Source organism: Zingiber officinale, chromosome 3A (assembly GCF_018446385.1).
Source record: "Zingiber officinale cultivar Zhangliang chromosome 3A, Zo_v1.1, whole genome shotgun sequence".
In the NCBI taxonomy this organism is placed as follows: Eukaryota; Viridiplantae; Streptophyta; class Magnoliopsida; order Zingiberales; family Zingiberaceae; genus Zingiber; species Zingiber officinale.
The window spans coordinates 59921729-59944924 of NC_055990.1; the positions used below are offsets into that span (position 1 = coordinate 59921729).

Here is a 23196-nt window from a genome sequence, read left to right on the forward strand (position 1 = left end):
AGGAAAGATTTAACAAGATAAAAAGTCTTTTTATTTCCTTTTATGACCGATCTAAAAAAAGAAAATTTTATAATTAAAATCATTCTTTTAAATCCTTTTTATGGATCTCTATAAAGGAAAGATTTTACAAAAAAATAAAACTTCCTTTTCTATATTTGGCCGGCCCCTTGCTTGGGCACCAAGCAAGGCTTGGCCAGCCCTAGCTTCGGCTCCAAGCTTGGCTTGGCCGACCCCTTGCTTGGACACCAAGCAAGGCTTGGCCGGCCCTAGCTTAGGCTTAATAAGTTGGGCTTTGGGTGGATATAAGGTTTTATATAAGAGGCTACAATAGGGACCTAGAGGAGGAATTGACTTTGGTCTCCCGACGAGCTTGAGCTTCCTGTATTCGCCCCGAACACCCAATCAAGTTCATCAATAATAATTTATATCACTAAAGAGTTATTACTGAACTACCGCACCATTCCCAAATTATATTATGGGCTCCTTCATATCATGAATGTGTTAATCTCTCTATATTAAAGATATCGAATGTCCATTAATTAAATGAGTTACTAACACTCACTTAATTAACATCTAGCTCCAAGAGTAGTACCACTCAACTTTATTGTCATGTCGGACTAAGTCCATCTGTGGGGTTTACATGATAATCCTTATGAGTTCCTCAAGGGGACATCATCAACCTAGATAATTAGGACACAGTTTCCTTCTATAATCAATAACACACCATATAAATAATATTATTTCCCAACTTATCAGGCCTATTGATTTAATGAACTAGATCTCACTCATTGATAAATTAAAGAAATAAATACTAAATATATGTGTTTGTCATTATATCGGGATTAAGAGTACGTATTTCCATAATAACAGAGGTCCTGTTCTTTCATGTAATCAGTATAAAAGAACAACCTCAAATGGTCCTGCTCAATATACTCAGAGTGTACTAGTATAATTTTATAGTCAAGATAAACTAATACTAAATCATACTACAACCGTTCCAATGGTTTGTCTCTATCCATTTTGGTCATAAGTTACTATTTATAATTTATAAGAAACTGATAACATGATCTTTTGTGTGACACCACACACCATGTTATCTATAATATAAATTAAATGAACAACTACATTTAACATAAATGAACATATTTGACCAACGTGATTCTTATTTCAAAATAAATGTTTATACAAAAAGTTAGGCTTTTAGTATACATTCTAACATAGAACTCTACTTGAAGCCTCCGAGATAATACTAAATAAGTATAAACTTCCAAAATATTTTTGCGAAAAGCTGTCAATACAGCATGCTATGTGCAAAACAAAACCACAATAAATAAAACTTATAATAAGACCTCATTCAAACGCTATTATAATAAAAACCTAATATTAAATACTTTAAAGTATTTGGGTGCCCAGCTTATATATAAAATACAAAAGAACACTTAGAAAAATTTACCTCAAAAGTAGAAAATGGAATTTTTGTGGGTTACTCATTAAATAGTAGAAGGTACAGAGTATATAATAAGAGTACACTAAGAATCGAAGAAACCATAAATGTAAAATTTGAAGAATCCAATCTGAACTTAGAACAAACTTATATTCAACCAATTGACTTTGTGAGAGGTAACACCAATCTAGGGGGAGCAAGTGACAAAGAAGACAATCAACCTCAAGAACAACAAACTAGAACCATAAGGGTTAACCCAAACCATCCACTTGACCAAGTAATTGGTGACCCAGACCTAAGAGTCCAAACTAGATCAGCCTTTAGAAACTTAAGTCAAATAGCGTTAATCTCTAACATTGAACCCAAAATATTAGAAGAATCATTAAGTGATCCAGATTAGATTTTGGCCATGTAAGAGGAACTAGCCTAATTTGAAAGAAATGAAGTTTGGAATTTAGTTCCATTACAGAAAATAAAAGGATAATCGAAACCAAGTGGGTCTTTAGAAACAAACTAAATGAAAAAGGGGAAGTTATTAAAAACAAGGTCAGATTAGTTTCAACCAAGTTGAGGGACTTGCTACGATGAAACCTATACACCAGTTGCTAGACTTGAATGAATTAGAATACTAAGTTATGCAGCCCATTAGGGATTCAAATTATATCAAATGGATGTTAAGTCAGCCTTACTAAATGGACTAATTAAAGAAGAGGTGTATGTAGGTCAACCTCCCGGGTTTGAAGACTTAGTAAACCCTAATCATGTGTTCAAATTAAAAATGCCTTGTATGGCCTAAAATAGGGCCCCAGAGCTTGGAATGAAAGGCTAATCACATACTTAATCTCAAAAAGCTTCAAACAAAGTCAAATAGACCCAACCCTTTTTTGTTAAAGTAATTAATCAAGATCAATTTATAGCTCAAGTCTATGTGGATGATATAATATTTGGATCAACTAACTTAAAATGGTTACAAGAACTCATAACTCTAATGGAACAAGAGTTTAAAATGAGTTTGGTAGGACAACTAATATTCTTCCTAGGTCTACAAATCAAGTAAACAAATGAAGGTAACTATGTTTATCAACACAAGTATACACTTGAATTACTTAAGAATTTAGAATGGAAAACTCCAAAGACACTAAAACTCCAATAGCTACAAATACAACCCTAGATAGTGACCCAAGTGGAAAATCTATAGACCTCAAATATTATAGAAATGTCATAGGAAGCCTACTGTACCTAACTCCAAGTCGACCAGATATCTTATTTGCAGTCAATATGTGTGCTAGGTACCAGACTTGTGCCAAGGAATCACACTTGGCTAGTGTTAAAAGAATTTTTAGATACTTAAAAGGTACATCTAATGTAGGAATGTGATACTCTCGAGTAGGCAATTTTGAACTGTTAGGATACTCTAACTCCGATTATGCTGGCTGTAAACTCGATATGAAAAGTACAAGTCATGGTTGTCAACTACTTGGATCATCACTTATCAACTATTTTAGTAGAAAGAGCACTGTGATGCATTATCAGCTATTGAGGCAGAGTATATTACAATAAGATAATGTGTTGCACAACTATTATGGATGATGCATACCTTAAAAGATTACAATCTAAATTTTAAACACACAAAAGTGTTAATTGATAATATGAGTTCAATCAACTTAATAAAAAATCCAGTGCATCATTCAAGAACTAAACACATTGAAATTAAACACCACTTTATCAGGGATCATGTCGCTAGAGGAGATATTGAACTCAATTATATTGAGTCTAAGTCCAACTTAGTTGACATCTTCACCAAGCCATTCATTGAAAATGAATTTAGCTACTTATGACGACAACTAGGAATGTATTTCATAGAATAGGACTGCTAATTTTTTCTTTCTTTAAAATAATTTAAAATTTCTAAGGGCATTTTTTTTCTAAAAATTTTCATTTCCTTAGACTTTTGAAATTGATTTCAGCTTTAGTCTAAATCAGATCCATAGAAAATATGTTCCTATAGACCTAGGACTTGAGCATCTCACATACACACTAGGACTCCCTTGATTGTGTATTCCAAAACCTATAATAGCGTAAGATGCGTAGGATCTTTGCCTGGACTTAAGATACTTATATCAATGCATCAACATAAGTCTAGGCTAAAATAACAAACAGAATAATAATCAGGTTAAGTAATCAATCTTAGTTAAAAACTAACTGGGCAAATATACTTAACTTGACTAACCCAATGAACACTGTTATCTTCTGATAGTCAGTTAATAACTACTAGTTATACATGCAAGGATAATTTCTAGATGACTAGATTACTTTTAAATATCAAGTTCAGGGGGAGAAAATGATTCTAAGTTAGAAACTTCTTAAAAATAGACTATTTCTAAATTTTTAAAAGTATATTTTTTTAAAGTTTAATGTTAAAGTTGTTTTGTAAAATATTTCATTAATGATTTATTTTGAAAATTATTTGTATTTTGATGCTTTCTTAAATTATGTATTGAAAAATTAATTTGATTTTTTCTTAAATTTTTTAAAATTGCTTTAAACCAACTTTGAAAGATGTTTTTAACCACCTTGGAAATGTTTCATTCTTGCAAAACTTCTTTTCAATTTTCCTTAAAATTTTTCATGTTTAAAGCATCTTAAAAATATTTTCTAAGTTCAAATTCCTGCCTAAAGTATTTTGAACAGTTAATATTATAATATTCTTTAAACTCCCTCGATAATCCTAAAATTTCCTTGCCGCGAAATATTCATTATCTTTTTACTTAGCAGTTATTTACTCATGCTTTTTGATGAATGTCAAAATAGAGGGTTAGGGTTTAAGTTAGAAAACAAAGAAAAATTAAAAATAACTTAACCCTAAAAATGATCAAGAGAACAAAACTAATTGTCTTAATTCTTGTTTCTCTTAATCATTTCTTCTGCTTGCTTTGCATATTTTTTTTCTAACTTAACCCAGATTGTCATTGCATCAAAAAGGGAGAAATTGTTGGTACAGTTTGCACTAACGGTATAACTAAGGTTTTGATGAATGACAAAATAAATTAAGTTAAGTATTGCTGTGATCTAACCACTTTACTAAGTGTGCAGGAGTTAACCAGATAGGTCAACGGATCAACCGAATATCTGGTGCGAAGTCCAGATAGGTCAACAGACCAACTGAATATCTGGCAAGAAGTCCAGATAGGTGACGGACCGATCGGATATCTAGCAAAAAGTCTAGATAGGTCGACAGGCTGACCGAAAATCTGGAAAGAAGTCCAGATAGGTTGACGAGCCGATCAGATATCTGGCAAGAAGTCTAACTAGGTCTGCAGACCAGACAACTGGAAAATTGGTAAGTAAAGGTAAGTCACTAGAAGAAAGTGACTAAGTGAAGATGCGTCCCGGTTGAGGGGACAATAGGCGTCGATCCATGTTAGGTCCATTTCAGATCCCTAATCTGAGACCTTGACAAGTTTTGGGTCCTGAGAGGACAGGAACTAATTACTACTCATTATTATAACTATGCTAACTTTATTTTCCAGGGTAGATGTTTTAGTTTTGGATTAATATCTTTTTGCAGAACAAAAGAGCAAAAAGTCTTCGAATGAACAATACCCGAAGGCGCCTTCAAGGTTGATAGAAGGCGCCTTCATACTATTCATGGAAGATGCCTTCAAAGGCTTTAGAAGGCGTCTTCCGCAGGATGAACTTTGGATGTCAACACGAATACGAGCCGGGATGATCGGGATCAGACTTCTTGGGTTGAAGGCACCTTCCAAGCCCTTTATGAGGATGCTCACCCAAAGCTTCATACACAACACTCATACGAGCTTCTACACATCCAAATGGCTTTCCGATTGCTCCAAGCTTTTGCTATTGCCCTACTATGACTCTGATACACCCAACTGTCACCGAGAAGCTGACCAAACACCAAGCGCGAACTGACCAACTTCAAACATAGTTTGATAACGTTTGTTAATTGCACTTAAATTTTGCAAACAAAAAGTGTAGTCTATTACATTTCTTTGATCTCCTTTATGTACTCGATTTCCTCTTCCGGAGTTACCGGAAGAGGCTTTTAGTGGATTACTCATTGATAGGTCCGCAAGACCTGGGTCTTGGAGTAGGAGTCGTCGATGGCTCCAAACCAAGTAAATCGCTTGTGTTCTCTTCATAACTTTCCATTTTATTATTTCTTTTCCGTTGAGCATACTTTTTCTTTTAAAATGATAAAATAAGATTTTTGAAAATCATGTGATTCACCCCTCCCGCTCTCTCACGTGTGACTCGATCCAACACTTTTTTGATGGCAACCCCGTGATTTTGGCTTCACAAAATAATCAAGCAGTCTTCTATACCAGATTCAACTTCCTCACTGAACCATAATTCTCGATGAGTGAAAACTTCTCTAACACTGGAGCAAAGGGAATAGACCTCATCAAAACCAAAGCCAAGGCAACATCCTGCAACCCCATGGTTTTGAATTCACTGAAAAAAAATATACATGAAGCTAAATACAATCAACGACGATAGAAATGTTTAGTCTTAAACTCGAAGAAAAGCATACCTTTGAAGGAGACTAGTTGGAAAAGTGTTGAAAAAAAACTCTTTGAGTAAATATTTGTCCAGATCAATGGCAATAGGAGAGATCATTTCCATTTCCATAAACAAAAACTAGCGCTTGTCACATCAGTTCATAGATACCTACCAAAATAGGTCTCATTTTTAGCTCCAAAGTTAATCCATCAAAAGATCATTTTGTGTTTGAAGTTGATGTTCTTTGATACTGTATCAGTGCCATTTATAAATGTTAATTTTAATGTATCTCATTTTTATTATATCTGTTCTTTGAAACATTTAGGTATGAATAGCAAGGATATCAATTTTGAAACAAACTACAGTTTTCAAGTTTAGGGTATTCAATTAAGAGAAATCAATGTTCTTGACCTTAGAAAAGCAAACTAAAATCAAAAAGCATACCAAAATTTCTACCAAATAACAAGAAGCATATTGTATTCAAACACCTCAATAAAATAAATGCACTAAACCAATCAAATATACAAACAAAGGATTTAGATGAATACCAATCGTGGATAATTACAAACATCCTAGTACATGTTGTTAGAACCTGCAATAATAAAGACAATTATTAATTTTATTTTCTCAATGAACAACTATAATTTAACAAATTAAAACTTTGATAGTACCAGCTATAGATGTCAAATTTGGGGCATATGTGTCGTCAACACTGTTATGATTATTATCTTCAATTGATCTAACAATCGACACATTGTTATATTTACATAATGTAATAAAATAAATTTTTGTTTGCAAGTAAAATTATTATAGAAATGAAGAATTAATCAAAACATACCCTTGCTGTAAATTTGGACAGTTGCGCTTGTCATGTGGCAATCCTCAATGTCCGCATCCATGACATAACTAGGAATTTGAGGTTAATTTCTCCTTTGATGATTTCAATCTCTTCCCACATCCCTTAGTTCTTACTGAAGAAGGATCAATAATACCAAGGTCCTCATCCATGGATTTCTTCCTTTGACTTCTATCACTATATATTCTATTAATGTTCATCTCTTGAATTTTGTTATAGATACAATCGAGTTGTTCATCTAAGAAAGTTGTCCCCTCAATAGCCAAAGATGCATCATCAATTAATATTAAAGCTTTATAGGATAATCTCAAGTGTCTCGACATCAAAAACCTTTCTGGATCTGGATCATCGATGAAATTTTGCTCCCCTAAAGCATATATTGCTCCAACTTTTGCATCTCATGGCCATCGTTTGAGTATATATGTATCAGGTAAATGAAACACTTAGTTAATACGAAAAAACATATGCCTACATAGAATGCCCTCAAACTCAAATTTCTTGTAGCTACATGATATGTAGTCCATTTATTTGTCAAGTGTGAGCACCCTTGATTTGGAGGAAGAACAACTTTAAAATTTCATCACATGGTAAACCACTGAGTCAACTCCTATAAATGCTTGTTCCACATAATAACCACGACTCTCGCTCATTTCACTTTGAAACTCTAGCCATTTATTTTTTGTATACAGCTTAACCATTTGAGTTTCCATTAGCCAGTTTATCTTAATCTTGGGGTGCTCATTCATATCAATATGGTCTGCAACTAACTCATTGTGTCTTTGATATCTCAGTGCTCTATTAAAACGAGTGATAAAATCCATTAAAAAGTTCTTATTTCAGACATATCTCTTGAAAAATACATGTGAGCCTTCAGATCTTTGACTACTTGACATTTCAGCACAAAATACATGGCTAAAATATATTAGCACCCATCTGTGTCACAATTCATACATCAAGATCAACCAATCATTTGTCTCTAAGTTAGCACACTTGATAACCTCTTCCCATGACTTATCAAAACCATCAGGTATTGTAAAATTTACAATGACATTCTTTATGATCTAATAGTGGTTTCGAAAAGTCAAAGGCTGTAATTTTTTTGAAAATTTGCTCAATATGTGCCACAAAAAATATTGATGTACAGTTTGAGGGAAAACTTGTGCAATGACTTTTGTCATGGAAGGATCCTGATAAGTGATAATAACGTTTGGTGGACCTTTAGGCATGGGTTCTAAGAACTTCGTAAGCAACCAAACAAATGATTTAATTTTCTCGTCACTTAGAAACTCACAACCAAAAAGAATTGCCTGATGATGATGATTAACCCCTACCAATGGTGCCAAAATCAAGTCATATTTATTAGTGTTGTATGTTGTATCAAATATAACTATATCACTAAATACATTGTATGCCCTCCTTGATACATGATCAGCCCAAAAACACCTACCAAATATTTTATCTGAATCAGTCTCATAATCAAAGAAAAAAGCTGAATTCTTCTCTTGCTCAGATGTAAAAAACTCTATTAGTGTTTTGACATCAATACCCTTTTGTTTATTCCTTAGATTTTTCTCAAAATTTCTAATATCTCTTTCTGTGCAACCGACTCTCCCAGACCCTCCATACTCTATCTCCAATATTCGTATTTGTTGACAAGATGGTACATTGGCCTTTGCAAACTATTTTGTCAATGTTTTCTTTGCTGCCGAAACATTACAATGTGAGCATAATAAATGCACCTTTGATGGAGTCAAGAGTGGATGATTATGGGTTTCTATGAAGTTACTGACAACCCAATTAGGTTTAGTCTGTTTCTTGACAAATGTAATATTTAACTTACAATCCGTTCTAACTGTGCCACATGCTCTTTCCTTTGTCATTTGGTCAGCTTTTGCATGTTTATTTCATCGCATTAGATCTATATGACTCTCTTTAAAGCATACAATTTGTTTTCACGTCACTTCATTTGTTATCTTATTTTTCTTGTTTGTATTTTTCCTTGAACTAAATCCGACTTCTCATACATATTGGTTATAGAATGAATATGCCTCCTCTAGTGATGAGAATTCCATTCTAATTTTTAACTTTCGATCATCTGCAACTTGGGGAATGAATTCTTCATTATCAACTCTATTTTCTTCTATTTCTGAGGGCCCTCGCATTATATTTGACAATAGATAAGTAGATAAATAAATAAAAAATACAACTTATTTCTTATAAAGTCAAAATTGCAAGTAACTTAATAGAGATAAAACCTTTAATTGAATAAGAAGAAATAAATAACCCCTATCTATGTTGCATTTAAACACTAAATAAGTCCCTAATGATCTCTTCTAAGTTAAACACAGCGCTTGAGGTTTTTCTTGCATTCTGTGCTAAAAAATTCTCATTTTTCAACTATAAGAAGTCAGATTAAGTGTATCACTTTGGGTTTAATCAATATCGAAGTAACAAATAATCAAGATATTGTACATTACAAAAGGCATAAATAACAAGATAAAGGGCACAAATTGTTGGAAGATCGGTGGCTGACTAGAAAGGGGGGGTTGAATAGACGTTGACCTCAATTGATCGCTTTCTACATATTCGTTAGTGCGCAAGCAGAAATACAAATACTAATATAAATATGAAAGCTAAAAACAAAGAAAAAGAACAAGCAAACCAATGCACGTCGATGTAACGTGGTTTGGAGATTAGGGCTCCCACTCCACGGTTGTCCTTGAGATGGACGATCCCGATCCTTTAGTGGATTAGCTCCCGGCAAACTCCAGCTATCTCAAGTCACTCATTGTGGCTGGAGAAACCTCACCACAAAACTCACCAAAACCTCTTGGATTACACAAGCACTTAAGAACTCTTGTTGTAACGCCCCAGCCTGAGCGGGCCCCACCCGGACCGAACCAAGAACGCCATCAGAATTGCCCATCGGGTTGACGACTAGCTCCACAGACCACCGGAGGTCCTTTCAGCGTGCCTTGTCCTCACTCGCACGCACCTTGGAAAACTTCCCAAGAGGTCACCCATCCTCAGATTTCTCCAAGCCAAGCACGCTTAACTTTGGAGTTCTTAAGTTTGGGCTTTCGAAAAGGAAGGTGCACCTTGATGATATGGATAGTACCATCTAACCTTTAAGTCATACTTAACCAAAATCTCAGAATCGGGCTATTACAATCACCCCCACTTAAAGACACAACGTCCTCGTTGTGTAAATAAGAATCACACCATAGACAAATCCCAGAATCTCCCTTACTAGGTGGTGCCCTATGTGCTCCTGCCACAGGTGCACTCACGGTCGCAAGGTCGCTCTGATATCACCTGTAATGCCCCGGTTCAGTCTGGGTGGGGCCCGCCCGGACCGGGGTGTTACACTTGTGACTACTAATTAGACTTTAACCAAGTCTAATTTCCTCACCTTGGCCGGTCATCCGAACCTCCTTCTTATAGAGCTTAGAAGAAAACAATCCTGCTATTTTACCGTTACTAATCGACTGGTCCTTACACCAGTCGACTGGTGCCAACCCAACGACTCTCTCAATGGCTCTCTACCAGTTGACTGATGTCATATACCAATCGACTGATCCCAACCATTTCAGGCATAGAAGCTCTCTGTACTCTCCCCCAGTCGATTGATCCCAGTACCAATTGACTAGTACAACCCTAAACCTAGGGTTCCCTTTCCCGAGTACATTTCTCTCGCACTCGGACCCTCACAACTCACTTGACTCTTCTTCTTCGCAACTTTGACCTCTTACCATTAAGATTACTTCTTTTGTCTCTCGTCCCTCGGATGCATCCAAACCCGCGACTCGTTCCAATGTCATCCTTGCGTATACCTCGGAGTGTGCTTCCCTCGGCTCTTGTCCTTGGCACCTTGTCCACGGTCTCTCGGATATTCCATCCTTCACTGGACCCGAAGCCATCAAACTGAGTTATATGTATATCTTGCAAACCTGCACACTCACATACACATATCAAATAACGAAGGTAATCCTAACTTAAACCCTTTGCCCACACCAAAACACATGGTCGCACAGACTATTGGGATTGCTCCAACAATCTATCCCTTTTTGATCTTTGGTAATACGTTTAAGTTAGGAAAAACATATAGTAAAATAAGCATGCTAAAAAGAAACAATGGACTTACATTGCTAATGCTACACACTTAGACTTACACCGCCGAATGGATTTACGTTGCCAAGGCTACACACTTTGATTTACACCACCGAATGGACTTACGTTGCCAAGGCTACACACTTGGACTTACACCGTCGAATGGACTTACGTTGCCAAGGTTACAACACTTAGACTTACACTGTCGAATGGAAATGCAAACATGCATTAGAACCTCCTATCACAAGGCTCCTCCTACACTTAAGCTTCCCAATGAGCTAGGATTTTCCCACAAGGATTTTTACGAATCTATCACAAGGCTCCGTCTACGCAAAGGCACTAAAGGTTTTCTCAACCAAACCTTACTTCTCCCCCTTTGCCTAACATTCAAAAGCTCTCCAACAATATCCCAATTATTGAAAACTTGTTATCCAAACTGACCCTAAACTCATGTATTTATCCCCCATGGATCTCATACATCTGAACGAGTTAACACGGTCAAAATCAGCGCTGAAAAATACTTTCAGGCTGGTACCAGTCGACTACCCGCAAGTACCAATCGACTGCCCCCTTTGATTTCAACTCACATAGCCCTTTGTATTCAAAATTCACTGTTACCAGTCGATTGGTATCTGCACCTGTCGACCGGTACCCATCAAAATGAGCTTACAGAGACATTCTGTGCTCAAAAATACTATTACCAATTGACTGGTATCTACACCAGTTGACTGATACCATATTTTGTAAAAATCAACCTTGTCTGATAAACTTTAGAAATGCAACAAACATTCCACAGACTCCAAAAAATTTTAAATTTTGTGGAAAGGTCTGTTTTACTCATGTCTACTTGGAAAAAATATATTACAAAATATATCTATCACTAATCCCAAGATTGACATATATCCAAAACTAGCTAAATGATTCAATTAAACCTTGACCTAAAGTCCTAGTTTTGGCTTCCTCTTGATGTATTTGCTCATACTTACCCACAATGCATCCCTAGCATTGGGTTATATGACATCTATACATCCAAAATCAATTATCATGCTATATGACCCCAATGTCATATTTCTTGCATGAAACACAAACTAATTGTGCCAAATCTCTAGGTTTGAGACTCAAGTCCGTCTCCAAACCACTTGGCACATTCCATGGCTCCTCTAGACTCCCAAGTAAAATCCACTTGAAATCCATTTGCCATGGGTCTCAAATAACTCTTTGAGCTCCCCCTAGAGCTCTTAATCTTAGTCACCTCCCTAAGTGACTCATCACAATTGCTAGGCTACATCAGTGTATCTCCGATGACACTTGGCTTACAAACCTAACCTTTTTAACCTTGGACACCTTGTCTTTGATTAACTTCTTCTTACCTTTAAATGACTTTCCCATGTCATTTATTGACTTCTCCTTGCTATAGTCATATGCAACCCTAGTATAAGACTTTTTCTTAGCCTTGGAGACATTAGATCGGTATCCTAAACCCGATTTATCATTGTTGGGTCTTTGACTACCCAACACCATACTTAACCCTCTAGATCCAACATTGAATCTTGTTAGGGTTTTCTCCAATTGGTCAACCTTTGCCTTCAAAGCTTGATTCTCCCTTTCTAGATTCCTAACCCTAGAGTTAATTTTTTCACATTGGACATTCCTAGACCTATCCTTCCTAGGCATGTGTCTCCCCTTCTTGAGATTAATATTTTGGTTCTCCTTAGGTCTATCATTTCTAGAGTTATCATGAATGAGTCTCTTAAGGTTATGATCTACATTGACCCTATCTCTATCATGATACCTAAAGCCAAAATTTTATATGGGTAAATAATGAAAGTTATTTCTAGCATGCATGAGAGCATAAGAATTTAAATTTGAATTACATTTCAAATTAGGGTATACCTCCCTTACCCTTGAAGCTCCCCCTTAACTTGAGCTTCTCTTCTTCTCCCATTTCTTTAAATGCGCTAGCTTCTTGATCGCTCTCTTCTTAGGGCATTTGGTGTGGTAATGACCCTTCTCTCCACACATGAAACATATGATGGGTGATCTCCTTCCTTAGGTTTCTTCATTCCTACAACCCATGTTAGTATTTAAAATAATTTGATTTGGTTTAGGAGTTACCTTCTTCTTACCCATTGGACACCTACTCTTGTAGTGCCCCTTTTCATTACACCAGAAACAAATAATGTGGTCCTTTGACTTTACTTCGGTGGAGATGCTCACTAAGTTGACCTCCAAGACCTCTTCTTCATCCGTCTTAGATTCATCTTCAACCTTTGAGGATGTTGATGATGCCTCATCTTCCTTCTCCTTCTTGAATGTTGAGAATGGCTCAACTTCAGTTTGCTCCTCTATTTGAGTCACTTCATTCCTTTCTTTGGATTTCTCCTCTTTGTGTGTAGGCATGAGTTCTTCACCTAAAATCATCTTTACCTTACTCCACAACTCGTGGACATTTTTGTATTCACCTACACGACTTATCACGTTAGAAGGTAAAATTTCAATCAACATTGATATTACCTTATCATTTACCTTTGACCGTGATGTTTGCTCCTCCATCCAATATCGCAGTCGGAGTTTCTTCCCTTTCTTATCTTTTGGAACTTCAAATGGTTCCTCGATGACCATCATTATGTCCCAATCTGTTCGAAGAAATTCTTCATTTTCACCATCCAAAAAGTGATATCCCATAAGCTTCCTCCTTCATACTTCGACGGATCAATCAAGTCAGTCATCTTCTTAGCTTCCTCGGCGGTTAGTCCGATGGAGAGCGACCTTATTATGATACCAATGTTGGAGGATCGGTGGCCGGCTAGAAGGGGGGTTGAATAGACGTTGACCCCAATTGATTGCTTCCTATGTATTTGTTAGTGCGCAAGCGGAAATACAAATATTAATATGAATACAAAAGCTAAAAACAAAGAAAAAGAACAAGAAAATCAATGCACATCGATATAACGTGGTTCGGAGATTAGGCCTCCTACTCCACGACTGTCCTTGAGGTGGGTGATACCGATCCTTCGGTGGATTAGTTTCTGGCAAACTCCGGCTATCTCAAGTTGCTCCTTGTGGGTGGAGAAACCTCATCACAAAACTCACCAAGACCTCTTAGATTACACAAGCACTTGAGAACTCTTGTGACTACTAATTAGGCTTTAACCAAGTCTAATTTCGTCACCTTGGTCGGCCATCCCAAGCTCTTTCTTATAGAGCTTGGAAGAAAATAGTCCTACTGTTTTACTGTTATCAGTCGACTGGTCCTTGCACCAGTCAATTGGTGTCAACCCAACGACTCTATACCAGTTGACTGGTGCCATGTACCAGTCGACTGATCCCAGCCATTTCAAGCACAGAAGCTCTCTGTGCTCTCCCCCAGTAGAATGATCCCAGTACCAGTCGACTGGTACAACCCTAAACTTAGGGTTCTCTTTCCCGAGTACATTTCTCTCACACTCGGACCCTCACAACTCATTTGACTCTTCTTCTTTGCAACTTTGACCTCTTTCCTTCAAGTTTACTTCCTTTGGCTCTCGTCCCTCGGATGCATCCAAGCCCGCGGCTCATCCCAATGTCATCTTTCGTGTATGCCTCAATGTGAGCTTCCCTCGACTCTTGTCCTTGTCACCTTGTCCACGGTCCCTCGTATGCTCCATCCTTCACCAGACCCAAAGCCATCAAGATGAGTCATATGTGTATCCTGTAAACCTGCACACTCACATACACATATCAAATAATGAGGGTAATTCTAACTTAAACCCTTTGCCCAAACACCAAAACACATGGTCGCACGGACCATTGGGATTGCTCCAACACAAATCTTTGTAGGTCACAAACAAATAGAGAAAAGAAAACCAATCAATAGAGTGTACCATCGAGGATTACAAATGAAGGGGAGTGAGGTGCAAGAAAACCCTAGTTTTGGCTTGTCGAGGGAGGGTGCAACTAGGAAACCCTAGCTTTGGTGCGGTGACTGAGGGCACACCGAGGAGTCTTCTGCAAGCAAGGGTGGTGAATGTGAGAAGAAGGGAGAGGGTCACTACGGACCGCACTCATGGTAGGGAGGTGCGTGGAAACCCTATCTTCGGGCGCTACGCCGCGGGCAGGGAGCTTCAAGCATGACGAGAGAGCTCGCGGCTAGAAGAATCACGAGGGCACGATACTCGATGAGGGAGGTTACTTGTGAGAGTCATCATACGGCGAGAAGAATCGCTCAGCGAGAGAGATTAGGGCTGCTGGAGAAGTTACCTTTCGAAAAATAGAAAACAAAAACCATGATATGGCAAAGAAAAAAATGATGTGGACTTGCCACGAGGGCAGGTCCGCATCAGTCCACATGAATTGTTCCACAGCGGAACAGTTCTGTATATATATATAACCATATTCACTTTATTATCATTGGTTATCATCAATTAAAATCAATTCTTAAGTCTTATTATTTAATATAGGTCATCCATGGTATAATATCATGGATAAATGCCATAAATCACACGAGTCAACATATATAGAAGTGAACAACTTAAGCCAATATCATCAGAGTATAATAATGTCACACATATAGGATAAAAGTCTTCTTAGAGTAATATTGTTGTATACATCATCAAACATGCGAACTACAAGCCCTCACTAGTGGAAGACATAATAAACACTGACCGCGAGTAAACACGCTATCACATATCATGTAGGCGGTTAGATACTCTGGACTGGACTATGGGTGAACGCGCTACTACATATCATGTAGGCAGTCTAGTACTCTCGTATAAAGTTATGCTCATAGTTTTCACTTTTTAGTATTTTTCATTTACCATCTTTGTTATTTTACTTTTAGAATTCCATTTTATCCATTTATCATATCTGTTCTCTTTCATATCGAAAGATCAATTAATATTTTAAAAAACTACAAGTATCAATAGTATAAAATATCAAGGAGCATGGAAGGTCAAGCAACGTAAAGACATGTATCAATAGAAGAGTAAGTGAATATCCCTTTAATTTTTAAAATAATCTTCCCCATCTTAATCCCCATATGAACTCACATATGAATAGAAAATAACATCAATTATTTACCCTCCAACAATTTAATTATTTTAAACCATTATTTCACTATTTTAAATATTATTTAAATGATATTTAAATTTTTTTTAAAATAGTTATATATATATATATATATAAAATCAATTTCTCTATTTATTCATGCACAAGGAAATATTTAAAAAGCCAACGGATCGAAATTACCCACTTTATATACAATAAAATCTTTAAGTGTCGGCAGATCATTGTGCTCCACTCGAGCTCGTATCAACAAACATAATATCAAACACAACTCAAATAATCAAAATGTTACCCAATAAGAATAAGTATATAAGATTTGAACATTATCCATGACTCGAAGTCGAAAGATCATTTTCGATATCGCTTCTTCGTAATATTGCTCATTTCTAAACTAGACCTTCATTATGATCTAATTATTTATCCATCCTAACTACAAATCGATTAGCATAAGGTATACCTTCTAGGATTGTTATGGTTGCTGGAAAAGAAAGCAGCAATGTACCTCTTGTTGTTAGGAGAGGGCAACAACTAGGGTTGTCTTCTCTTTGTCACTGGAAATCTCAGCTAGTTTCAGCAAGCACCGATGAACTCCAACGGTGCTGACATGAAAAGGACAGCAACAGCTAGGGTTGTTGTTGGAGAAAACGAGAGGTAACTATGTCAATTAAGGAAGGCTAAAAACAAAGAAGGTTGTTAGGATAGTGAAGGGGAAAGGAAAAAAAAACCTTTCCCTTTTCACTGGTCTCAACGAGGTCTAGTGAAGACCACAACTAGCTCTGATGGCGACTGTACTTGACTAGAAAAGAGGATAACAACTAGGACTGTCTTCCCCCTCTTAGCTCGTGGTTCGACGAGCTTCAGCAAACTCTGAGGAGCTCTAACGGTGTTGCCAAGAAGCAAGGACAACAAACTCCGAGAAGCTCCGACGGTGTTGCCAAGAAGCAGGGACAACAAGGAAGGGGAAGCAAGGGTTGGTGCCTTGAGAAAAAGACAACAAAACTGCCTACTCTGCTCTTTGCTGGTAGAGGAGATGAGGTGCAGAAGGAGGAAAAGAAGAAGAAAGAAGAAAAAGAGAGAACGGGAGAGAATATGGAGAAAGAGAAAAGGAATGGGATGGTATGGTGATGGCATGAGATTATTATTATTATTATTATTCCAATACTCAACCAGGATAGCTCAGACAAGTTAAGCAGAATCAAGGAGTTGAATCTTCTGATTGGGACCTGGATTTGTAATTAAATGGCAAAGTAGATTTTCTTAACATTTAGCAGATCAAAGACATAACTTTAAGAATACAAGATCTTGCTAGACACCAGAGAGAGATTCAGTTTCTATAATTCAACTGCTTAATGCTCAGTGGAAAAACCGCATATGAACTGTCAAATACTGGTAATAGCGTGTAGTTTACTAAAATGTCTGGAAGCATTCAGTGCTAGTAAAATTGAAGTTACAATCTTAGCTCTCATTTGCACGACACAATCAACACAAAGTAAAACTTCTACAAAGATATATGGAACTTAATAATAATTCTCAAATATGGTGTAGATCGACAGAATAAACAAGAGATCTAGCACCAAATGTCAGACATTTTATGGTGCAGGTTTACAGAAATTGCCATACTTCTAATTGGTCTCAGCTACTAGCAGTTGTTTTGAATTAATAATATATTCAAGTGTGGTTGGAGACTAGTACTCTCACCACTCTTCTCTTTTTTTGAAAATAAAACTCTCCAGCGAATAACAAGCTATCTAGTTGTTCTCTAACGCATTGAACGTGGATGCACTTAAAATTAAATCCAATCATACTTAATGCATATGGATAAAGCTTTCATCAAACACTTGATCTCACAATTACCAGATATTGTGATAAATCAACCCAAATGGACAACAATGCAAGGACTGAATTACAGATATGAAGAAGCAAAGCAAGCACAAGGAGAACTTAACTAAGATGAGAGATATCCATATCCTCAGAAATCTTGAACGTCTCTGCTGCACCAAATTTCTTCCTCCCTCCTTCCCATTCATCATCAGAGTTCTCACTCCCATCCTCATCGCCATGATGGCTCATGGGTGTTGAAGGATCACTGATGCTTTTGGAGATGCAGTCACGGGTAGCCAACATATTGACCTGCACAAGATGTGAAATTTCAACCACAACTGTGTCATCATTGGAAAGCTGTAAGTGTAGGGAATCCGGAAAATATTATCTCCGATCATCATTCTTCCATTCCTTAGCTTCATATTAGCGGTTTGTTGTGAATTTATACCGCTGAAATTAACCACAAAGTTGTTTTGCTCTAATGCTTCTTTCGGGATTGATCTTTGGTCCACACAACAAGTGGTTGCTCCCGTATCAAGAATCGCCTTTAGTTTGAATCTTGGGATTCTTGGAATTTCAATTTCCACTGTTAAGTTATACAACATATTTTTCACTAACCTCGGGTTCTACGTAGCAGCTACTGTTTCTTCAATAAGCATGTGAGCTGCTTCTTCATCTTCTAAATCCTCAAAGTCTTTTTACAAATCTCTTTCTAATTGTAGAGCTTTATAGTGAGATTTATAATAATCGACTTCCTCTTTTAACCTCTTGATTTCTTCTTCGCACCATATAATATAATTTCTTTGCTCCTGGTATGGGAATTTGGCTACAAAAAGATAAATCCTTTAGAGATCGCTTAAAGGTTGCATCTTTGCATTCTTGTTCAAGGAATTTATGGGCAAAGATGATTCTTGGAAATACTCCCACTGTTAATCCTGGGTGTCTTGCTTCAAATGCTGCTTTTATCCGGTTTCCAAGATCTCCGGGCATTTTAAGCCAAAACTTTTCAGATAATTCTGGTCTTGCATAGAGTCGTCCTGTTTTTGCTGCTAGCCTCATATAATCATTGATATATTGGATAATATTCTTCATATTATCATAGAATAACTTCTCCAGATCTCTATATGCAGCATTTTGTATTTCTGTAGAGCCTTGAGTGGGATCTTCTGCTGAGAAAACCCGCCTCATTTGAGATAAAATGTTTTGGGTTCCCTCCCTCCCTTCACTGATAGATATAAGAGCATCGTATTCAGTGGCATAGGTCATCCTCCATTGAACCCATGTTATCTTTTCAATTTCCCCCAATAAATTTTCTATGAACTCAATTTTCTCTTTGGAATCTATAAATGCTTGTGATGCCACAAAATTTTTGGTTATGGATTCCCACCGAGAAAAGGCGTCATCAAAGAGATTTAATTGTTCTGGTATCACAAATAATGCCCCACTTTACTGTTGTGCAGAGGGTAAAGTCCATAGTTCATTATTCATTTCTCCCTTAAACTTTGCTTTTGGATGTTGCTGCTCATAGATTGGTTGGAAGGCTGGAGGATTTGCCGTATTATTTACTGGCGGATACCCTGGCGGTCCCATTGCAGTGTCTGTAGGGGGTCGGTATGGAGATATCACCGTACTTGTGGAATAAATTTGTTCTGATACTGGTGTTATTTCATCAACTAGCCGCCTTAAGCTTGGGTATTCCATTTCGCAATTTGCTGCGATAAGCTCACTTTCCCCACCACCTTTGCTGGCAAACGGGTTTATCCATTCAGTGTCTGATTCAAGATAATCATCCTAAATTGGTTTGTTAGAAGTTGAAAGGGATGCCAAGTATGCAATATAGTCCAGATAAGAATCATCGGTATCCTCATAATTAGGAGTAGGGTCCAGTGACCGCGGTACAGAGGCCCATGGGCTTGTAGTCGCTGCCTGGTCTTGCTCGAAATTATTTTTGGATTGAGTCACCTTGTACTAGGACTGCAGCTGTCTCTCGAGGTATTGGGAGAGAGAAAATGTCGTTGGTTGTAAAATGATGAGGTTGCTGTGAGGTGGAGGCTTTATTTTGAGTTGGTTCAGGAACAGTATTTGGTTTATCAGTAGAACCAAACCCTTTATCACCTCGTTCAGAGTAACTGAGGTGAGGTACTTCATAAACTTCTGGTAAAGCTATTTTCTCCATTATTAATTGTGCAATTTTTGCTGTGGAGAAATATAAACTGGAATATTAGTTCTATTAAATAGAAGAACTTTAACTTCACCTCGATAATCAGAGTCAATAACTCTGGCTCCGACTTCAATTTCACTCTTCCATGCTAAACCTGAGTGTGAGGCTAATCGTCCATAGTAACCATAGGGAATTTCAATTCGTAGCCCTGTATGAACTAAATCCCGCCCATATGGTTTAATTATAGCAGCATGACTTGCAGAAATATCAAGTCCTGCTGATCCCTCCGTTTGTCTAGGGTCCAGGGATCGCGGTACAGAGGCCCATAGGCTTGTAGTCGCTGCCTGGTCTTGCTCAGAATTATTTTGGATTGAATCATCTTGTACTAGGACTGCAGCTGTCTCTCGAGGCATTAGGAGAGAGAAAATGTCGTTGGTTGTAAAATGACGAGGTTGCTGTGAGGTGGAGGCTTTATTTTGAGCTGGTTCAGGAACAGTGTTTGGTTTATCAGTAGAACCAAACCCTTTATCACCTCGTTCAGAGTAACTGAGGTGAGGTACTTCATAAACTTCTAGAAAAGATATTTTCTCCAGTATTAATTGTGCAATTTTTTGCTACGGAGAAATATAAACTGGAATATTAGTTCTATTAAATAGAAGAACTTTAACTTCACCTCGATAATCAAAGTCAATAACTCCGACTCCGACTTCAATTCCACTCTTACATGCTAAACCTGAGCGTGAGGCTAATCGTCCATAGTAGCCATAGGGAATTTCAATTCGTAGCCCTGTATGAATTAAATCCCGCCCATATGGTTCAATTATAGCAGCATGACTTGCAGAAATATCAAGTCCTGCTGATCCCTCTGTTTGTCTTTGTGGTAAAGTTGCATGTTGAGAAATTTTATTAACAAGAACATGGGGTTCAGGTGTCGAAGAGTACCTTTCATCTTGATCAATAATCTGCTTTCCTATTTCAATATAGTCGTCAATATCACCATATTCCTCATAATACTCATCAACTGTTCCTTCAAAGTTTGTAAAGGCTCCTGGCTTTATTTCTATAAGAATTGCCAGAATTTCTTCGTCTTTGTTATTATATATTGGTTGTTCTGATGGATGTGCAGTAGCATAATTGCTAAAGCTGAGTGAGATTCGTCCATCCATCATTGTTTGACTGTTGACTTCTGATGGTTGTAATGGGATTGATATTTGGGTAGGATTAATTACCCAATTAAGACCTTGTAGGCTTCTTGTTGAGAAACTTCGTCCAGGTAAGGCATTAACTCTAGGGGAGGTTAAATAATCTACCAACCCGTGTATCTCATAAGCAAAGCCTACATTATGAGTGTTAGAAAGCCTACCTACAAGTCCTCTTGTTATTAAGAGGTTGGCTTCACTGTTTTGCCAGGCTTCATATCCTCTTGTAAGAATAGAGATCTGAATGTTTCGGTAGAAATCCCCGATGGTCATCATGATTTGTGGGATGACATAAATCATTTGGCTTCCAGATGTTAAATCCACTTCCATGGTTGCCAATATTGCTTGGTCACCTCGCCATCAGTTGTCCTTGAATACAATAAGAGTCATTGTTCCTTCTCGTTGTCAATGTAATATTTGGACACGTACCTGGAGAATGTCCAGGTGAATGTATTGCATTCGGCTTCTTCTTAATTGATTAAAGCTTTCTTCTTGAATAAAGCTTCTATCAACTTGATGGTTGTCAGTAACTAACATGGCTTCTTCAGATCTGTGCACATAGACTCTGTGATGTGCATCATTTCGTCTTTGAATGATAAAGTACCTCAGCTGGTACTATGGAAGCACGTTCTTGCATTGATAGTTGTAATTGAGCTTCGGGTTCAATTTGTTGTTCCAGTTGTATATCCCGTAGCTGCTACTCCAGTGAGTTGTCGCCCAATTCTTCGTGCTGCTTGTTAAGCGTTTTGGAGCCTTCGTTGAGTTCTTCGGTAGCTTCTTATTTGATCTCCAAATAATGGAGTTGTGGCTACTTGTTGTTCTGTTCTGGTGGTGGCCATACTCCCTTTAGCTTTTCTTGCTCCTCCTTCAGAATTTTATAAGGGTCTTTGAATACCCGGAGTCTTCCTACTTTCTCCTTTGGTTTAGGGGGACCAAGAGATAGATTTTGTAATTTGGAAATAAGGTCTTGTGGAAAAGGAGGTGATTGTTGTTTTCGAAGATCAGATTGGATTTCTTTTAAGGTCTCAGCTATTTGGACTAACAATTGGATTTGGGTATTATTTTGTTTGATAATTGTAGCAAATTCCAGGTGTAATACCTTGGTAGTCGCTTGGTTTAGCAAAACCAATAGAGGGGGTTTATATAGGATCAGTTGAAGAAATTGCTTCTCTGTAAAAGGTAGTATTTCTTGTAGTAGTAAAAGTGCTCATAAAACTTATCAGGACTTACAGGGACTCTTGGACTTTGGGCGAGGGCAGTTCCTTCCCGGAGAACCTCATATAGATGTACCCTTGGGCTATCTTAGGCCTCCTGCCTTTCTTGCCAAGTTAGGATCTATCCTTTTGCTTCTTCAAGTTGCATAATACCAACAAGCCCAAACAAGAAGAGTATAACAAGCTCTGATACCAGGAGAGAGGGCACGGAAAAACGGAAGCGGAAAAATGAAGGTGAAAAATGAAAAGCACTTGATTCACTAGAAGGAAAGAGTACAAAGAAGCTAAAACTTAGAAACCCTCAAGTAAAGCTCAAGTAGATGCTTGATGCCTTGCAAGAGGATATCACTTTCTTTCTTATAACAAACGTCGGGTGCTCTTTGGGACCCCATCGACACGTTTGGTGATAAGAAGATAAGAAGGAATCTTGTTTTATAGCACACCTATGCTACTTTACAGCACACTTATGCTACACTCGATTCTGATTTATACAAAGTTGCCAGAATCTTCTTTATTAAAGTTGAGTAGTCGTTTCATGGGTCCATCATGCTTGCTGCTTTAGACTTTAAAATTCTTCATCCTGGATACGCAATCTTGAAGGAGATATGCTGCCTGTGATAATTGTTCGTCGTTTTGTTTGACAGCAGGATACCAGTCATTCCACCAGTTGTCCTTTCCTCTTCTTTTATTGCACTCTTGTTTCTTTAATGAGTGTATGATTCGAAGCTGTTGTAGTGCGTTGACGGTTTGGATTGCGGCTCTTTGCTCAAGCATTTGTAACTCTTTTGAGAATTGATTGTATTTGTCTAATAAGATTGGGTAGG

At 37.4% G+C, this 23196-nt stretch overlaps 1 pseudogene; it reads right to left on the bottom strand.

Annotated features, from left to right (window-relative positions):
• Positions 1–17815: 17815 nt before the first annotated feature.
• The window catches only part of LOC122050435, a 47357-nt pseudogene continuing 41976 nt past the window's right edge, over positions 17816–23196 (bottom strand).